Genomic DNA, 4,727 nt, shown 5'->3' on the forward strand with positions numbered 1-4,727 from the left:
CCTAGTCTCCGCCTACAACTAACAACCAACCTTGCTATTGGGTAATACTGAGTTGCCTGTGAATTGATTGGTGAAGAGGGATAGCCGCGAACAACGGCGCGTGTGGTGTGCCAAAAAGTGATTGCCTGCCAAAAACTGATTTCCAATGTTTCTGTGTATTTTTTCTGTGTAATATCTTTACGTATGTTCGTAAATAGACTTCGGTGAACAGGGTTTACAAAGGGGTTATATATAGAATTAGTTGAATATAGTTGTATCTTTACAATTCTGTGTATTGTACTTACATTATAACCAATCCTTTATCCCCACTTAAAATATTTTTACAGAACCATTGTAATATTTGTTGCCATTTGTGCTGTCCTCTTGGCGAGCTTACTCTTACAAAATACATTTTTAATGTTAATGAGATTTTTTAAACTGCATAAATAAAGGTTATATAAAAGTCACTGCCAAAAACTGATTGCGACTTGCCCCTTGGCAGCTCCACTGTGGCCTCTCCTTCTCACAGGAACTGCCAACAGAGCAGGTATGAATGTTGCCTGATGGGACATACACAACTCACAAGTTCCTGGCTCTCACGGCTCCTGTGCAGCGGGAGCATCCATACTCTTCCAACATAGTGCAATGGCTCTTCTGGCTTGAAGTGGTCCATAGTCCAGTAATTTAGTTTGTTTTTCCGGTTGCTTAAATTCCCTTGGGTATATTCCAAGTACACAGAGTTTACCCTTTAAAGGGATTTTTACCTTAAACACTTCAGACAGACATTTGATAACATCTTTCCAAAATTCCTGGATTTTAGGACATTCCCATAAACATTTAGTACAGATGTCTGGAATATCATTGGACATATGATAAAGCTTGGCAGGTGTTATATAGGTTATTATTGGTTGCAGTCATTTTCATCCATGTCCTCTTGGATCTCCCTTCTCCAAGCATCCAGAGTCTTTGGAGGGAAGCATCAATAAATTATAATATATAGAGAGAAAACCTTTTCCCTTTGTATTCTTAACACATACCTCCTCTATTTTTGTTAATGGTGGAATTCAGCAATCTTTTGCAGTTTTGATGACAAATTATTTTTCAGTTGTAAATATTTAAAAAAGTGCTTTGGGGGTGTTAAATGTGTTTCACATAACTAAGCATGCTGTCTGCATATAGGTCTTTAACTTTTTTGAATACCTTTATTTTTCCATATTTTAAATCCTCCATAATTTTCACGAGGCGTAAACTTTTCATTTCCCCAAATAGGGGTGAATTGCAAAAGTGATGGAGGATCGCCCACATGTTTATGTGCTGCATGCCAAATTATAGTTGTATTATTCAAGAAAGGGTTCTTTGTACTCTTTTTTAATGTCTTAGTGTCTGAAGAATATAGAAAAGTGTTTAACGGAAGATCTGGAACAGATTTTTGCTCAATGTCAACCCAGGCTGGAGGTGTTGTTGGGCAGAAATAATGGGTGGCTGATGTTAGTTGGCCGGCCATATAATACCATCTGAGGTTGGGGACTTGGAGACCCCCTCTTTCATAGGGCAAGTAAAGTAGTTTTAAGCAGAGCCTTGCCTTCCTATTATTCCAAATAAATTGGTTAAATAGTTTGTTTAAAATGTAAAAAAAAAAATGAAGTTGGTAGAGGCAACGGAAGTGTTTGGAAATAATATAAAAATGTTGGTAAAATTGTCATTTTTAGGATATTTATCTGGCCTATCATAGATACAGGCAGGTTTATCCAACAGTTTAGCGTTTCTTCTTACAAGGGGATCATAAATGATTGAGGTTATGTCCTTGAGGCTTGGGGTAATCATAATGCCTACATATTTAAAGCCTGTTGTAGTTGTTTTAAATGGGGTGGCAATAACAGACCACCTTCTTTCTTTCTCATTAAGAAACATTAATTCTGATTTAGAATTGTTAATTTTGTATCCTGAAAATTCTCCAATTTTTTTTTATTAATGCTACTAAAATAGGGATACTATCTTTCAGATTAGTCAAAATATATAATATCATCTGCAAATAAAGAAATTAGATGGTCTCTTCCTCTAATTCTGGTACCTGATATTTCTGTATTTGCTCTCACAGCTATGCCTAGAGAGTCTATTGCTAACACAAAAAGAATTGGTGAAGGAGAAACCCTTCTACAAAACAGTCGAGCCAGGAATTTGTTACTTCTGAATGTCCTGGTGAGCTTCCACCTTTTACAGGTGGGTGCAGCCTGAATAATCCAAGTATGCAAACTAAATATCACAGGAGATCTTATGAGACCACAAACACTGACAGGTCCAGTTCAGAGACACAGGTTTAGCTGAGGTAAAGCCTGGAGGACAGCAAGCAGCTGCACCCATGAATGTCAGTACCCACCTGTCACAAAGAGCAGCCTTTCCATGCCTGACTCTGCATAACTGTAAGCACTGAAGAATTTTAAATGATGAGTCACCTAAAGAAATCTTCTTGTGCACAGTTGTTATAAAGGGAAAAATAAACGTTTGCTGATCTGCCCCCCATAATTTCAACATTATGAGTAAATTAATGCAGGTATGAGAATCAGACCTCAGCTGTTGTCTCATACTGGTATGTCCCTGCCTGTCGACCTGTGGATCGTTTTCCTCTTGCTTTTTGCCTGTATTTTGTACTTTTGATTTTGTATTCAAATGTGGTGTTCTCAAATGTGCCTATTAAAAGCTGTATTAAATGTAGGGGTGGGTTAAAAAAATGTGATTCAAATCTATTTTAGCTTGAATAACACGATGATTAATTAAATCCTGAATTGACTTTTAAATATAAATGTATTTTCCCAGAAGCACCAGAATCTCAGGTTACAGCTCACAAAGATATTTCAACAACCACCAAACAGCTGAAACAATCTTGTTTTTCTGTTTTATCCTCACTTTGACACAAATGCGTCTGCTGTGATGCTTACACCTCTGATGAAGTCTCACAAGTGTTGTACTGTTAAATTATCAGATTCAAAATCTTTCTGAGTCAAATTTGAATAGATTATAGAAATCAGTGGCGATACTCAGCCCTAGTTACCACAGGCGAACCTCAAAGTGGAGCTAGCTCCCAGAAATAAAGCAGACAAGAGGACACTGCACGTGATCTCCCTCTCGCTGTATATTTTATAAATACCTTTTTAGACACTCGTGGTCCTGCCGTGAGTGCACACGTGGCAGTTAGACATGAGAAACAGGACAGTTGAAAATATCTGACTTTATTAATCCTTTAACAAAACAGGTTTTCAAAAATCACATCAACCTATATAATGATGTATAAAAATGTAATAAGAAAAATCTCAAAAGACAAAGCAGACATTACATGTATGTTCTTTGGCTACAGAAGCCTGCTGGAAGCCAGTGGTAGCAACATGTCGGCTGAGACACTGACTGAGTAGAGAGTAGCTTGAAATACACTGACTATACCCCTACAAAGAAGACATGTCAGTGTCTGTGTGTTTTAACAAAAGCAGAAACATCTCCAAAAAGAGATACCAACTGAATACTCACCTATTGCAATGATATACAGCATTTTATATTCCAGTGATTGTGTTATGACCCAGTTTAAAACAAGTAGGTTTTGCAACAGACCACAAATGAGACTTATCAAAAACTTACATATGGAAATATGGTCAAAAGTAATGACACATGGAGGGTCGTCTTAAAAAAATTTTTTTTTTTATATATATATATAAAATAAAATAAAATACTGATGAGCAACACTATGAGAACAACTTACACTAAATCCTCCTGCCACACAGCGAAGAGACATATGCATTGCAGTGACATTTTTGGGGCATATCCTGAGTGTGTAGACCACAAGGTGAACTTGACATGAAAGCAAAAACAAAAAAACCCAAGTGCAATGTTTTTTGTTGTACACACGCTCACACGCATGCACACACACGGACGCACACGCACACAAAACTGAGAGCCTGAGTCAAATGATCATAACGATGAACTTTCCTTCTGTTGAGTCATGCGGTCCAGTTAAATACGCAAACAGCTTTAACAAGGACTAACATGCATAGGGAACAATTCTGAACTCCTGGTGGGTATATAACATTCATTTTATGCAGGATTTTATTTTACTATCAGACAAAATGAAAAAACAAAAAACAAGTTAGGTTCTTTAATCCAAATCAAAACACTTTAAAAAGGAGATTTATGTAGACAAAAACAAAGTGACACAATTTACCAAGAATGCCCTTATATATGGGCTTGTGAATTTTAGAGATTAATTATAAGAATCCCACGCTTGAATTTAAACTATTAGGAGTAGACAAATACATTTTTAAAAATTGAGAACGTTACCATCCATGACAAATACTGCCTTGTATAAGCTGAAATGATCCAACTGTTACTGAAAATGAGCTGGCGACCTAACGGATATTCCATCAACTTGATGTGTGAAGTGAATCCATGATTAAAATAACAAAAAACTGCCCCGCTGAACAGAAAAGTCAAGAGACAGAACAAGTAGAAAGGGTAATAATCAATGTAGTATACTTCTATATAAAACAATAAACATTTGCAGCAGCACATCTCTTTTGCTTCGAGTTTCTCCTTAACCGCTCACAAACGAGCACACTTTCCAACAGAGCTGAACAACATGCCTGCCAAAGGCACTGAGAGGTACTCGTAGCTGGTACTAGAGAGAGACGGGGCACGACTGTGGGTGCAGATTATTATTTACCTCATTTGGTGGTGGTGGTAGGGTGGGGGGGGGGGGGGGGGGG

The sequence above is a fragment of the Mchenga conophoros genome, linkage group LG18 (genome assembly GCF_057382185.1).
Source record: "Mchenga conophoros isolate Kocher_MC1m ecotype Shallow Benthic linkage group LG18, M_conophoros_male_GT1.1, whole genome shotgun sequence".
NCBI classification, from domain to species: domain Eukaryota; kingdom Metazoa; phylum Chordata; class Actinopteri; order Cichliformes; family Cichlidae; genus Mchenga; species Mchenga conophoros.